At 41.4% G+C, this 16,277-nt stretch overlaps 1 protein-coding gene and 1 long non-coding RNA gene across 2 annotated transcripts in view; one reads left to right on the plus strand and one right to left on the minus strand.

Moving 5' to 3' along the window:
- The window catches only part of LOC125171624 (uncharacterized), a 36,557-nt gene extending 35,451 nt beyond the window's left edge, over positions 1–1,106 (plus strand). Inside the window, exon 5 of the long non-coding RNA XR_007154408.1 lies at positions 948–1,106. This is a non-coding gene — a long non-coding RNA (uncharacterized LOC125171624). The remainder of the gene's footprint in view (positions 1–947) is intronic.
- Positions 1–16,277, minus strand: part of PPP2R2B (protein phosphatase 2 regulatory subunit Bbeta) — a 425,245-nt gene that overhangs the window by 351,511 nt on the left and 57,457 nt on the right. The gene's annotated exons all lie outside the window — the stretch shown is intronic.

Genomic DNA, 16,277 nt, shown 5'->3' on the forward strand with positions numbered 1-16,277 from the left:
AGCTTCCGACCTAAACTCTGCCTCATATCAGTACTAGACGTTTAAGCCTTAATAATCCACAGCCAAAAAGACCTTAGTACCCCACGGAAGAGCTCTTTTCCAAAGAAATGAGTCACAAACCAAAGGGATTTTCTATGGTGTCCCAGTTAGTATAATAATCTGTGGTCTGTGACCCACTTTTGCCTTGGGAATTTCTGGTCCTTGCCCATATGTGTCCCTAGAGAACGAACAAATTATGGACTCACCATCTAAGGTGATTTAGAGAGAAGTTTGGCAAAAGCTTATTCAGCTAGTCTGGGATTTGTCTGTTGCAACTTCCAGCTGTAAGCTTCAAAGAGAAAGGAAAGGGTCAATAACCCCACTGGCTATTTCCCATTTCAGGTTTGTGTTTCCTTGGTCTCCACACTGGCACGGTGGACGCTCTTCCTTACCCGCATGTGTTCCGAGCCCTAGAAGCACTCAAAATGTGAGGAGCGTTATGACGGTCTTCCTTTGGGTCAGTCAAGGGTTTTGCTCAGGCCAACCCCTCCCTATTCCCTTGTTTTCACGTGGCTTCCAATGTTTCCCTTTTTCTTTTTTCATGAAAAGGAATAAGGATCTAGCACAGCTTAGGTGTGTGTGTGCGTGTGTGTGTGCGTGCATGCGCACGCGCACGCACACACACGCAAGGAGAAGAAGATTTAAGGATAAAAAAATACTTAAAGCAAAAGTCTTAGAAGCCAATACCAATGAAAGACCCAATCAGAGATACCATTTCAAAATGACAAGTATAACCTTACTTGATTCTGATCACCCTCATTCCACAGATGGTAAGGAACTTGCTGGAAGCCACAAAACTAAATAGTGGTGGATGTGGCATTGGAACTCAGGTGTCCATGACTCCAAACCCATTTCTGTGGGACCATAATGTCTCATGAACCACCACACTGCTTCCTCTTGTTTTATAGGTGAGTGAACCAAAGTCCAGTGGGCGAAGGACCTGGCCTAAGGCACTCAGCCTTTGTTGGCAGAGCTGAGTGGAGAGCACAGGCTCCTGACTGGAAGGCCACAGCTAGTCTCCTTCACGGTGCTGACTCATCTTTGAGACGATGATGCAATTTAATGAGAAAATATTATTCAGTGTGTCCAAACTGGATCAGGGCAATTATTCAAGAACACATTTTATAAAGTGAACTAAACCCCATGCTCTTTGCTTTACTCCCTATTTAGGGCTATTTCCCTGGGGCCTCTATAACACCCCTCTGTGGTAGTTGTAACCTGATGTCAGTTACCTGCACATCAAAGTCAACATAAATAATTGTTGTCTAAGAATTACCATCCTCACTGAGGATTTGTGGGGTGACACCTTGGGCTGGGATCACTTGGGGAGTTTCCTGTAAAAACACCTCCCAGAAATTCTCTTTACAGAATTCCTTCTCTAAGCACTAGGGGGAGTGGACTATCAGAGGGGCTGTGGTCCCCTCCCTTCCTGTGCTGTGTGCTCTCTGACTCACCTCTCACTGGCTCCTACCTCTTCTGCCAGCTTAGTTCTCTACCCACACTTGGATTTTCTTATCCTTTTACTATGCAGAGCACTCAAATGAGCATATTTTGTTACTCAAGCATCTTCTTGGAGTCCCACTTTGCTCCCTGAGTAGTTTGAGTAATTATGTTGGACAAATATGGCACCCTCCATGTTTTTCTCTATCTTTTCCCATAGGTACTATTATTATCCCAATTTTCGCAGAATGTAACTATCCCCATTTTAAGGAGTCTGGAGGTCAGAGTCGCTGCTAACACCTTGCACACTTTGAATTTAAACCCATGTTTATCAGAGTCCCCCGATTCTGACTTTAATGATACTCACTCCCTAAAAAGAACAACTACATTATCTTGACCTTTTCACATCTCATTCAGAAGATTTCACAAAGATGGCTCTCTACTCTGTATAACCTCCCTTTCTTCAGGCTACATTTCCTGAGGACACTTGCTGTTGCCCAGGTAGGCGACCCTCCAAATGCCGCCTTTAAGCTAGATGGACGCTGTGACTCAAAGAGGTTTTGTTTTGTCCAGAGCTCAGTGAAGCAGTTCCTGAATGTGTTGCCCAAAACATTTATTCTATGAGATACTCTTAAATGTGGGGTTCCATGACCAAATACTTTGGGAAACAGAGGTAACAAACTGAGTCATTGTTTTCCCAGTTGTGGTCTAGTGAAGATTTTAGTGTGAACCGTTACTAGACATGGTAGTAAAAATAGTTGAGGTCAAATAATTTCGGCAAACTGGAGATACCCTGGTTCCCTCTTGGAGATTCATAGTAAATATGAGTACATTAAAGGTTCTGACAAGTCCTGTTAAGATGTGTTGAATTTTGTTTGACTTGATGCCGCTCAGAGTTATTTGGTATCAGGGCCTTCCTTGAATTTATAGCAGCAGCCCACTCGGGCCCACTCGGGACAGGCTTCTGGTTTGAATTCTGACTTCCTGTACTCTGAAAGGAGTCGGTGGGGGTCCTCTTCTAGGAACCTAGGCCTGATCCTGCTGTCAGCTGACTGGGTGATGGGGAGCAAGTCACCCCTCTCCAGGCCACAGTGTCCCCGTCTGTGAAATGAAGGAGTTGCACCAGATTGTCTAACTTCTCTTCCAGTTCAAGTCTACCATCACCTGAACATATGGATTTGGGTGGGGTCCCACCCCAAATATCATGATAAACTGCATTCATAGCTCCTTCATCTCCCTCAGTCACCCAGAGACAAAACAGTAATAATCTTTTTCAAGCTGCAGAAATCTTAAACATATAAATATTAATTTGCCCCCATCTGCTAGTAAAATTCTCTGGAATTGCATTATCATTTACTGTTTCAGAACTTTGAAGCTGTCTTTGATCAGCCAGTTTCCAGGACAATGGGAAAGCCCCTGGAACCTCCAGGGTGCTTCTAGTGAACCACCGTGAGACCTCAGGCAGGAACTGTACCTCTCTGACTTTTATATTCTTCATCCATAAAAGGAAAATAATGACAGTTTGCCCTTGATTCTTTCAAGACATCTTGTGAGCACTGTCAGTCATAGTAAAAAAAAAAAACAAAAAAACCCCAAAAAAACAAAAACCCTCTGTCCTCTGGCTATTATACCTGCCACTGCCTAAGTCCTCAGAAGTGTTTCTGGTCTCACTTTCTTTCCTTCAGTTCCCGACCATTCCTAGAGCTATGTAGGTGCCACAACAGAACTACTCCCTTTGTCAGTACTAATATTAGTATTACATGGGTGAGACTATGATACCTTAATCTGGGAGACAGTTTGCTCTGTTTCAGGGCACATATCTTAGTAAAAGTCCTTCTTAAAGCACAGAGGATCACAGCGATTGATGGTAATAGCTGGACTTTGACATCAGACAAATCTAGAATTGAACTCAGCACTGTTATGTACCAGCTGGGCACTCCTAGGCAAGCTGCTACCCTCTGATCCTCAGATTCTTCATCTACAAAGTGGGAGCAATATGAGTCACTGGAAAGCTAGTCCAAGGATGCAATGTAATGATTTTTGTAAAGCTCTCTGTATATCACCAGGACACGTGTGTGCTCAGTCATATCTGTTAAAAACATTATCTGTTAGGTTCAGACACACAATGAAAGGTGATCCAGAAAGAAAACTGTCGCTGTGCAAAGGTAAGGAATCTTGCTCAGCCATCAGAAAGGATAACTGTAATTAGGGTTCCTGGCAAATGTTCATTAGGAGGCCTGCGATATTCAAGCTGTCCAGAGGCCCTCTTTAATTAACGCTGCATTGTTCATTATTGAACACTGCCACCTGGTGGATGGACAGGCCACATGCAGGCAGGGAAATCATGGATGTTACATGAGGCTACCCCGCCACACAAGGATGATCTCTCTGTCCCCCTGGTCCACATTGGCTTCAGAATTTTCATTTGGAGCTAGGCCCATGGAGAGATCTGCATATTCCTGTTTATGGAGACTTACCTTCACCTTCCTGCGGTTGTTAAAGTGACACAAAGACCTGAAAACGGTGTTGTTTTCATTGACCGACCACATGGTCTGAGAGACATAGAGAAGCCTCCTCTGACAACATGATCTGAAGTGGAGCCCACTTCCATCGCTCTAACCCAGTCACCTCGTTCTCTACATAGAGCATATAATTATCTAAAAACATATGCAGGCACTTTTTCTGTTTCTCACTCTTTTCTCTCCCTGACTGGAATGGAAGCAAACTCCCTAAGTGCAAGGGCTCAGAAGCTGTATTCATTTACGTATTCATCACAACAAACACAGGCCTGGCACATAGTAGGTGCTCAAAAATGGTGTTGCCTATAGAATAAAAAAATAGCAATAATAAGGCTAACAATCACAGCATTAATGCTCATGGATCCTTCATTTGCCAGAGCTAAAATTTGTAGAGGGATCATCCAGGCATAGGGCTAAGCTCTATAGAGAGATGATCTCATTTAGCCTTTACAATCACCTTGCTGGTCACCATCCGTAGAACATCGTAAATTTCTAGGGCCTAGGGTGCCTGGGTGGCTCAGTCGGTTGAGTGTCCGACTTTGGCTAAGGTCGCGATCTCACCATTTGTGAGTTCAAGCCCCGCATCAGGCTCTGGGCTGACAGCTTGGAGGCTGGAACCTGCTTTGGATTCTGTGTCTCCCTCTCTCTCCGCCCCTCCCCTGCTTACACTTTGTCTTTCTCTCCCTAAAAATAAATAAAAATTTAAAAAAATTAAAAAAATACATTTCTGGCACCTAGAAGTGATATTCCCAGGCCAATATTCACAGCAGCTCTTTGTTCAGAATTATAATGCCATGTTTTATTTAAGCCTCTATCTTTTGTAGTCCATATTAGGGTTTCACCCATTTTACAGATTGAAAGCTGACTCAGAGAAATGAAATGGTTTCCCCAAAGCTACTCAGCTTCTACTTAAAACCCAGTTTTGGTCTAATTCTAGAAGTCCTGCTCTTTTCAACACAATGCCTTCTAGGTGATACATGGATAAAAAGGACTTCCTTAATTCTGTCTTGGAAAACTAGACCTGAATTTTGGCTAAGCATTTGAAACAAACCTTGCCCCCAAGCTGCATCGCAAGCTGGACTTTTCTGCAGCCAGGTCTTTATTGGTCCACAGATGTCTCTTGCATCTTTGCTTCAAAGAAAATAACTAGCTAAGATTTAATGAGATTTTATTATATGCCAGGCAAGGTTCAGCGATCTTATTTAATCCTTACAACAGCCCTGTAAAAGAGGAGATAGATAATTATTCTCGTTTTACAAATGAGGAAACTGAGGCACAGAGCGGTTAAGTATTTTTCTCCATGGTTACCCAGGTTGTAAGCCAAATCCATGACTTAAACCCAGGCAGTCTGCTCCAGGACACAGTCCTCAGCACCAGCGGACCCTCTAGGAGTCTCATCCTGGTGCAGTCCCTCTGCCCTAGAAAACCTCAGGGCATCTCGCTTGGTACTGCACTTCCTGCAGTGTCTCAGCCCAGAAAATGTGCAGAAGTTGGAACAAGACAGGAACACCAGGGCACCCTGTGGCTCCCCTCCCCTTCCTGCTCGCAGACCTGGCCCATGGTTACTCTTCAATTAGTTTCCATCTGTAGGAACAGCTATTCCCTAGAGGTACACAGGCCAAAAAGAAAGACCGACTCAGCCAAAATCCAAAAATATCTTCACTGCAGTAAGCAAACTAGTGATGGAAAGAAGGAAAATTTCCCCTTCAAGTCTTGGACGTTCCTCAAACACAGCCCACTCAGCTTACATAAGTGGCATTCACCACTGAGGAATGCAACCAAGGCCCCAGGAATCTAGGCCAACCTTGCCCATCATGTGTTAATGAAGAGTTTTTTAGGGGCCACCCGCAGGCAGTTTGGGAAATTCGACCCTGTGCTTATTGAATTGTCTTGTCCTGGCTCACCAGACCTAACCAAAGAGGTTCCAGGTAACCCCCCAAAGACGGTGCCAACGTGAATACATTGGTTTTCCTTCAGACAGCTTGCACCCTTCTTTGAACCCTTCTTCCTAAGCAACGGGCAGTGATAGGGTTCAGGGAAATTCTAGGCCTCCTTATACTCATTCCTTCATGTCTTCATATATTTACACATTTTCAATAAGCATCTCTTAAGCACCATCTTTGTTTCAGGTCAGAGCCACGTACTGGGACATCAAAGTCACTTAGACACAGTGGTGAGCCTAGACAATCAGTAAAAATCAAGCCCTGGTTTATGGCACTTGACACTTTTGTGTGTAAATATGCCCACCATGGCCAATGTCAAGCTACCCGTATTTGGTCACTGAGCATGGAGTTGGGAAGAAATGCACAATGTAGAGGTATGTCATCTCCAGAGCACAGAGTAAAATGCAGTAATTAGGAAGGAATGAGTTTTAGTATTCACTATTCTCATTTTAAACATAATGTACTCCATTGTAAGCTTACAAAATTTAACTTTGGATAATGGCCATGTTTACCAACCGGTTTGCAACAATCTTGCACATTAACAATTGGCTTTTGGAAGCTGGTACTTGTCTGCTCCAGCTACCACTGCTCAAACACAGTCTCATAAAGTAAGAAGCTAACAGGTGAGTTGGGGAAAAACAAAGAAAGAGTCTGAGCTGCTTTGTGAGAAGTACAAGGTGCTCTGGGAGCATCTGGAAGGCAGGTCCAGCCAAGAGTTGGGTCTGGGGAACGCTTTCTGAGGCACAGACATCTGACACTGGAAGGAATGTAAATGTTAGCTATGTGAAGGGTGGAAAGTGGATTCCAGGTGCGGGAAGAAGCCTGGGCAAAGGTCTTGAGGGAAGCCAGACAACAGACCTTTTAGAAAATGCAATATTTCATTGTGTGTCCATGGTAAGACAGTGACATGAAATAAGATGGGGGGAAGGCAGACCCAGAATATGGAAACCCTGTTCAGGATTATTCTAAGGTTGGTGGGCACTCACTGGTAACTTGTATACACGAAGATACCCTGATTAAAGTCTTGTTAGGAAGATCATTCTGCCTGCAGTATGGGACAGAGGTGGGGTGTGGGCAAGACCCAAGGATGGTGCCACAGTCTAGGACAGAGATAAAGGATGCCTGCATGGTGGTAATGGCGATAGGAATGGAGAAGAACACACGGAATCAAGAGTCATTTAGGAGACTGTATGTGCAGAGCAAAGTGACTGTGTGCATGCCTGTGTGTGTGTGTGTGTGTGTGTGTGTGTTGCAAGGTTGGCAGGTGTGTTGAACAAAAACTAAGTCAAGAATGATCCTGAGGTCTCTGACAAAAGCAACCCCAGAGATGACTGGAAGAAGGAGCCAGTGAATGAAGAATAGGTAGCTGGCTTGAAGGATGATGAGTTCCATTTTAGGCATGTTAACTTTATGGGATATCCAAGTGGGCAGTGGGATATCCCATATGGGATATGGGATATACAAGTGGGATATCCAGGGGGCAGTGGACTGTACAGTCCTGAAGCTCAGGACAGAGATCTGGACTGGGAAATAAATTTGAGAGCCATCAGCAAAAAGATGATAAGCAAAGCTGTGTGTGTGGATGAGACTGCCCAGGAGCGAGTCAGAATAACTTAGAGTTCATAGGCCTGGCAGTGTCTGTCCATTGTACACATACGAGCTCCCTTTGTCATTACAACCACCTTACTACGTAGCTATTATTGTTACCCCCTTTTGTGGATGAGGCCACTGCACAGTAACAGGCAGATCCCAGATGTCAAGCTGGCCCATCCAGCACCATCACGCATTCTCTGAACTGTAATACCAGGCTGCTACTGTATCAAAATATACAGACAAAGAAGAGAAGACTGGAAAAACAGAACCTCAGGAAATGAATATTTAAGTTGCGGGAGAAGGAAATTAAAAAGCAAACTATAAAGCATGGGGTACAGGTGGGGGAACTTGAGGCTTATCTTTTTTTTTTGAGAGAGAGAGAGAGAGAGAGAGAGAGAGAGAGAGAGCACGCACAAATGCTCTTTTTTGAGAGAGAGCAGCAGGGGAGGGAGCAGAGGGAGAGAATCTTAAGCAGGCTCCAGGACCAGCACAGAGTCCCACATGGGGCTCGATCCCATAACCCTGGGATGATGACCTGAGCTGAAATCCAGAGTGGGACGCTCAACCTCAACTGACTGAGCCACCCAGGTGCCCCTAGGCTTATTATTCTTAAGGTCACCCTTTAAAAAACTCCCTCACCACAAACAAGGTAATTGAGTTGCCCCTTTAAAGCTTACAGTCACATTGCATTTGCTAACACTCTTTTCTTTTAAAAAAAATTTTTTTTTAATGTTTATTTATATTTGAGAGAGATAGAGAGAGACCAAGTGCAAGCAAGGGAGGGGCAGAGAGAGAGGGAGACACAGAATCCGAAGCAGGCTCCAGACTCCAAGCTCGAAGCACGGAGCCTGATGTGGAGCTTGAACTCATGAACTGTGAGATCGTGACCTGAGCTGAAGCTGGACGCTCAATCGACTGAGCCAACCAGGTACCCCACTAACACTCTTTTCTGATCAGAAAAACAATGCTGTATCTTTTTAGGAGACTTAGAAAATACAGAAGATACATGGCAGAAAATAAAAATCACCACCATGAGATCATCTAGAAATAATTGCTAAAACTATTTGGCACATATTCCTGTAGACTTTTTTACTACACATTAAAAATATCCCAAATGGCTGTTTCTTTAAAACATGTTTTTAAAGTTTTATTTTGAAAGCACATTTTATAGTTTCTAGAGTGCACATTTAAAAGTTATGCATTTATTGCTTTTAAAGATGCACATCTTAAATTCAGGATTTATCTTATAGTCTGTGGTACTTTACAGGTAAATGGCAGCTTTTTGTTCTTAGTTATACATGAGAGAATGCTACATTTTATAATCTGTGACATCTTAGCTTTGATGAAATATGGTAGGTAATATAGTCACAGCTTTCAAAATTCAAAATATAGTAAAAAGTGTACAGAAAAAGATCTATTTCACTCCTGCCTACTCCAGTGCTCCTACCTAGAGAGAGATGAAAATTTCTAGTTGTCTGTCTGCCCTCCCAGATGTATTTTAATGCACATACAAGAAAAGATTATATATTCCCTCCTCTCTAAGTACATGGTAACACACTATCCACTCCACAGTAAGGTATCTTGAACTTTTCTTTTTTAACTAAATAATAGATGTTGAAAGGTTTTTTTTCCCCCAGTTGCAAATTTTCAATTGAAAGGATATATCAAAATTTATTAGGAAGTTCCCTACTGAAATGCAAACTGGTGCAGCCACTGTGGAAAACAGTATGGAGGGTCCTCAAAAAATTAAAAATAGGGGCACCTGGCTGGCTCAGTTGGCAGAGCCTATAAGTCTCAATCTCAGGATTTTGATGTTGAGCCCTAAGTTATGTAGAGAGTGTGTGTGTGTGTGTGTGTGTGTGTGTGTGTAATAGAATTACCCTATGATCCAGGAATCACACTCCTCTGAGTTTTGGTACCTACCCAAAAATATGAAAACACTAATTGGAAGGGATCTATGTACCCCTAGGTTTATTGCAGCATTATTTACAATATGCCAACTATGAAATCAGCCCAAGTGTCTATCAATAGATGAATGAATAAAGAAGATGTGGCATGTGTGTATATGTGTGGGTGTGTGTGCATACACATACACACACATATGTATATATACACACACATAACAGAATATTATTTATTCATAAAAAAGAATGAAATCTTGCCATTTGTAGCAACATGGATGGAGTTAGATGGTATAATGCTAAGGGAAATAAACCAGTCAGAGAAAGACCAATAAATAATATATGATTTCACCCATATGTGGAATTTAAAAAATAAAACAAATGAACAAAGGGAAAAAAAAAGAGACAAACCAAGAAAAGGGCTCTTCACTATAGAGAACAAATTGATGGTTACCAGAGGGGAGGCGGGTGGGGGGGATGGGTAGAAGAGATAAAGGGGAGTAAGAGTACATGTATCATGATGAGCACTGAGCAATGTATAAAATTGTTGAATCACTATATTATACGTCAGAAATGAGTATAACACTGTATATTAACTATACTGGAATTAAAAAAGAAAAGTCCCCTACTGGTAAACAAAGTTATTTCCAATCTTTTGCTAAAGCAATACCATGATGAATAATCTTGTATATTTTGTACATGCACCAGTACACTTACCAGGTAAATCCCTAGGAAAAAAACCTGCTGAGTCAAAGGGTAGCTTCAGTTATTTTGACAGATACTGCCAAATTTTCCTTCATAAATGTTGTCCCAATTTACACTTCTAAGAATACATGAAATACTGTTAACTACACCATCTCCAAACAGTATGTTATGAAACATTTTATCTTTGCCAAATTGACTGGTAAAACAAATCTTTAATAAACCTTTTATTCTGTAATAATTTCAGAGTTTATAGAAAAGTTGCAAAGATAGCAAAGATTGTTCCCGGATACCCCTCACCCAGTTTCTCCTCAGGTTAACATCTGACATTAACACAATACCTTTGTGAAAATGAAGAAACCAACGTTGGTATAATGGGAGCCCAGATTTTATGTGGATTTCCACAATTTTTCTACTAACATCCCTTTTCTGTTTCAGGACACGATCTGGAAGAGCATATTGCATTTCATAGCTGTGTCTCATTATTAGGGGCTCTGACAGTTTCTATGTCTTCCCGTGTTCCATGTGACCTTGACAATTTTGAGAAACTAGTTAGTATTTTGTAGTGTATCTCTCACGTTGGGTTAGTCATGTTTGTTTTCTCTCATGATTAGACCAGGGATGCTGACCTTGTTTATTTGGTTAAGTACCTTCTGTGAGGTGACTCCATGCTAACATGACTCTTTTTCCCTTTTCCATACTCCATTCTTTGGATATGAGTCACTAAGTCAAGTCCAAATCCAAGAGGGAAATCTTAGTGAAAGTGAATTAGCATTTATCTTATAAATGACAGCGAATGTCTTCTCTTAAGTTTAAGAACCATCTGTATTTTTGGAATATTCCTTTATCATTTTGCCCATTTTTCTCATGAATTGTCATTCCTTTTATTATCAGTTTCTATGAAAAATAAGCTGTTTTTCTTTAATGCAAATTAAACATTTTCACCATTTTTCTATATTTTTGTTGTTTTTGCAATGTAGATTAAAATATTTAATGTCATAAAACTGATCAGTTTTTTTCTCCCTTCATGATACATGGATTTTCTTTCACACTTTGAAATAAATGGCCTGTTTCATGGCTTTTGGAATGTTCCATGGTTTCCTCTTTTGGAAATAAGTCTTTGGTCAACCTGGAGTTTATTTTGGAGTAAAAGTGAATAGGATCTGATCTGATTTCTTGTCCATACAGCCATCCCGTTGCCCAACAGCAATTTACTGAAGAGTCCATTATCCACTATTTCATTTGAAATACAGTAGATAATTTTTCAGGAAGAAAAATCATAGATGCCTCAGCTCTGTGCATTTCAAATTCCCATGTTCTTTCCATAGATACAGAGAAAAAAGAAAAACCAAATATACAAATAAACAAAGAAAAGGATTCTGTTGCTGGGATTTCCCCACATATGAGTCAATGTAGAAAGGAAGGCTACTTGACTCTATGGGCTTATGGCTTCATACTGCAATGGTTCAAGATGATATATGGGCACACTGACAAAGGGGATAAGTGGTATAATCCACTTATATTTTAAAAACAACTTTGACAAGGTTGTACACAAGAACTGAATGAGAAATACAAGTGCCCATGTCCTTGCAGAGGACGTTCTGTCAGGGATAGTCACTGCTTTAAGGAGTACAATGGGTCTGGCTGTCTGGCCAGCTTTGCAGAGACGACAGAACAAGGGATCCTTGTTCCCTAGAAACCCATTCTGGGCCCATCCTTAGTTAAATCTGCATAAATTATCTGGAGGAAGAAGAGCAAAATGATGATTTTAAGTTTTTGAGTCACAGTGATTTTTTTTTTCAGAGAGTTTTTTTTTCTTGCTTGAAGTACCAAGCAAATGACATTAAAAATAGTAAATACCTTGTAAATCTTTTTGGAATTTGGTCAGGAGAGTATCACATGAGCTTAAAGGTGTATAAAAGCAATAGAACATTTAAAAAGGACAAAAAGGTCAAAGTAGACAGAAAATAAAGGGTTCTCCTCTGTATTAGGTTTAGTTCATGCTACTAATAACACACACTAACACAGTACTTAAGTACGTATTTCATACTGTTCTATGTGCTTTACCATATGCTGACTTTCCTAAACCTCAGGACCAGCTATGGGGCAGTGTCCATTATTCTCTCACTTTCACACATTAGAAAATGGAGGAGGGGCACCTGGGTGGCTCAGTCAGTTGGGTGTCCAACTTTGGCTCAGGTCATGATCTTGTGGTTCGTGAGTTTGAGCCCTGCATCAGGATCTGTGCTGACAGCTCGGAGCCTGGAGCCTGCTTCAGAGTCTGTGTGTCCCTCTCTCTGTGCCCCTCCCCAGCTCACGCTCTGTCTCTCTGTCTCTCTGTCTCTCTGTCTCTCTCTGTCTCTCTCAAAAATAAATAAATATTTTAAAAAAGAAAAGAAAAGAAGATGGAGGCCCAGAGAGAATGAGTAGCTAGTTAAATGTCACAAAGCTTATAAGTGGCAGAGGTGGATTTGGCTCAGGCAGTCTAGACTTGCGGTGTGTGGTCTGAATCACTGGACTCGCTGCCTTTCTTGCAGGGCTCCATGTGGACGGGCAGTCGTCACATTGATTCATTTCTTGGCTGGAAGAGCTGTGAGTACATCACAGTCATCTCTGTATTTTCAGGTTTGGCATAAGGCCAGGCATGAAGTAGATGCTTAATACATTTTGACTACCTGAAATATTATTATAACGGATGTATGATCAAAGTGTTACACAGTGATCCTCAGATTGTTTAAGATAGGGAATTCTGGTTTATTCGTTTTCAAGTTTTACAAGAATCCCGTTGTAGATGGCCTCTAAAAGGACCCCCAAGTCCCCTCATCCTGGTATTCATGTCCTTCTATATTCTCTTCCCCTTAAATGTGAGATGGACTTAGGAATGTGCTTTCAACAAATACAGTACAGTATGATGAGATGACACTCCAGAGCTTTGTCAGAAAAGACTATGGCTTCCATCCTGGGCACTCTGTCTGTCTCTCTGTGGGGTCTCTCCCTGCCCTTTAGCTCTCCTCCGGGGGAGGCCAGCTACCACACAGCATAGCAGCCCTGCAAAGACGCCTGTGTGGGTTCTCTTGGAAGTAGCTTTGAGGCCTGCCAACAACTTCGTGAATAAACTTGGAAATGGATCCTCTAGTCCCAGGGGAGCTTCGAAGCAAAACAACTCTGGCTGGTAGTTTGACTATAACCTCATGACACACACAGAGCTGGAGGTACCAGGGTACCCCTCTGCTGCCTCATCAACAGCAACCCACCTTCCCATCCCTGTGAAACAAAATGCATAGGGATTAAGAAAGAAATGGACTGGACAGAATTGACATTTTAAAATGTTCTCATATTTCTCTCCATATATGCTCCTCCAGTGGTATGTTGCATTTCAGATAATAACCTTCTCTTTCTCTTTCTCTTTGCTCAGGCCAAAAAAAGCTTTGGAGCCATCCTTGAGTCCCCTCATTCTTTCACATCCCATATCTAACCCATCAGCAAAGTCTATTAGGTCCACCCTTTAAAACCAGTCAGAATGTAACCACTTCTTAGCCCTCTACTGGTGTTGCCTGGGGCCTGGCTCCCATGATTTTATCCTTGGGTTCTGGCAATAGCCTCCTACCTAATCTTCCTTCATTGACCCTTAACTCTCTAGAGTCTACACTCATCACAAGAGACAGAGGGATCCTATTAAAGCATTAGTCCATGAACATCACTCTCCAACTCAAAAACCATCCAATGGCTTCCATTTAACTTAGAAGAAAAGCTAATGTCCTTAGGAATGGTTTCACGTCCTACTTCTCTCCTTTCTGGTCACCTCACTCCAGTAACACTGGGCTGCTTGCTGTTCCTCCAATAGGCCACATATGCTCCTACCTCATGGCCTTTGAACTGTCTGCTTCTTCTGCCTGAAACACTTTTCTTCCAGGTAACTGCACCTGCTCGGAATGGTTTTGCTCATATGTGCCAGCAAGGTCCTCCCTGATTCCTCTAGCTACAATTGCACCCCTTCTCAATACTCCCCATCCACCTTGTCCTGCTTTCTTTTTCTCCATAGCATTTGCCACTTATAAAATTCTATGCAATGTTGTTATTTATTATGTTTATTTTTTTGTTTCCTCTCGCCAGAATATAAGCTCCAAGACAGCAGGAAATTTCACCGATTTTGTTTATGGCTGTATCTTTACTGCCTAGAGTGGTACATGCCATGTGGTAAGCGCTCGATCAATAAATCTTCAATGAATCAGTATATTAACCCTGCATCTTCTCACTTTGAAATGTGTATAATATAATCATACATATTCAACAGTATATTTAATGTTTATGTTGTTTCGTGTTCTACAGTAGAGTTTTGTGGTTTTCTTGTCCTTCAGCATCCACAAAATATAATTTTATCCTTTTATTAAAAAAAACTGAAGTAGACCTGTATCTATTGTTATGGAGAGATGTCTACAATATATTTTTTGCAAAAAAAAAAAAAGAAATTCATAACAGTATGTTGTATGATTACATTATGATAAAAATTTAAAAGTACGCATGTATCTGTGCTTCCTCACCCCTCCCCACCAATTCCTTTACTGGAGTTAAAGATACCTTGAAGACAGGATGAGAGGAGGATACCTTGATAATGGAGAGAATGAGCCAGAAATCCTTTAATTACAAAGCAGCAGAGATGGCATGCAAAGAGAAGGTCGAATTTGGCAGGATAAGTGGCCTAATGCTCTGAGGGGTACTCTAACCTTTGCCTCCTTTACAGCTTTCCTCCCCTCCCTGATACAGTCCCACCCACAAGGAAACCCAGATGATCGACAACCTTAAAGATTAAGGTTAGGAACAGGGGTGGGGGACAAAAACAACAGTGGGAGAAAGATTGAAGGGAGAGAACGGAGGCTCCTATGTCTGAGCTAAGAGTGAGCTGAACTCAACTCCCTGTGGACTTCAGTGGGCTGGGAGTTGACTTGTATATGAAACAAAAATTTTATCTGTTGTTTTGCTACTGGTTCTCATTGTACAGTACACTTCTCTCTATGAAACTGATTATTAGGGTGTTTTATCACATGTGAGTTGAAGCTAATTCACAGTCAGTTTTTGTGAAGGTTTATACATGCTTGAAAGGAACCGCCTTCTCTAATTTGTAAGCACAGGATTTTATACACATACGTGTTTATTACACGACACTAGCTAACCGTATTAATCAAATATTTTATATCCTTACTAGTCTAAGCATTTTTGTTAGACCCTGTAACTTCTGGGAGTGTTGTATTTCTACATTTATTTTCATATGGGTACTCTAAGAAACAGTGATTCCTGAAATGATTAAAAAGACATCCATATCTAGAAAGAACCCTGTGCAATTTCAGAACACTTAAATTACTTTATTTCTTACTCATTTTTCTTGTTTATTGCATGGCTTCTTCTCTAGAACTTGAACCTCCATAAGGAGCATTTTGCCTGTTTTGTTCTCTGTGGTATGCCTTTGCCTCCAGCACTGTGCCTGACAGAGTACACATCTATAAATACTTGTTCAAGTAATTAATTCAGTCATCCCCTTCCTTCAATATGGGTTCAATTTCCTTCTTACTGCAGTTCATATTTCAATTTTTCTTTTCGGGTGGGTCTTGAGCGGTAAATTCTCAGAGCCCTTAAGATCAGAAGTTTCTATTTTTTTTTTAAGTTTTTATTTAAATACCAGTTAGCTAACATACAGTGTAATATTAGTTTCAGGTGTAGAATATAGTGATTCAACACTTCCATACATCACCCGGTGCTCATCAGGAGAAGTGCCCTCCTTAATTCCCACCACCTATTTCACCCATCCCCCACCACCACCACTTCCCTTCTGGTAACCCTCAGTTTATTCTCTATAGTCAAGAGTCTGTTTCCTGGTTTGTCTTTCTCTTTTTATTCCTTTGCTTGTTTGGTCTGTTTCCTAAATTCCACATATGAGTGAAATCATATGATATTTATCTTTCTCTGACTGATTTATTTCGCTTAGCATAGTACTCTGTAGCTCCATCCAGGTTGTTGCAAATGGCAAGATTTTATTCTTTTTTTTTATGGCTGAATAATATGCCATCATATGTATATATATACCACATCTTCTTTATCCATTCATCAGCCAAAGTACACTTGGGCTGTTTCCATAGTTTGGCTAT

The sequence above is a fragment of the Prionailurus viverrinus genome, chromosome A1 (assembly GCF_022837055.1).
Source record: "Prionailurus viverrinus isolate Anna chromosome A1, UM_Priviv_1.0, whole genome shotgun sequence".
Classification (NCBI taxonomy): domain Eukaryota; kingdom Metazoa; phylum Chordata; class Mammalia; order Carnivora; family Felidae; genus Prionailurus; species Prionailurus viverrinus.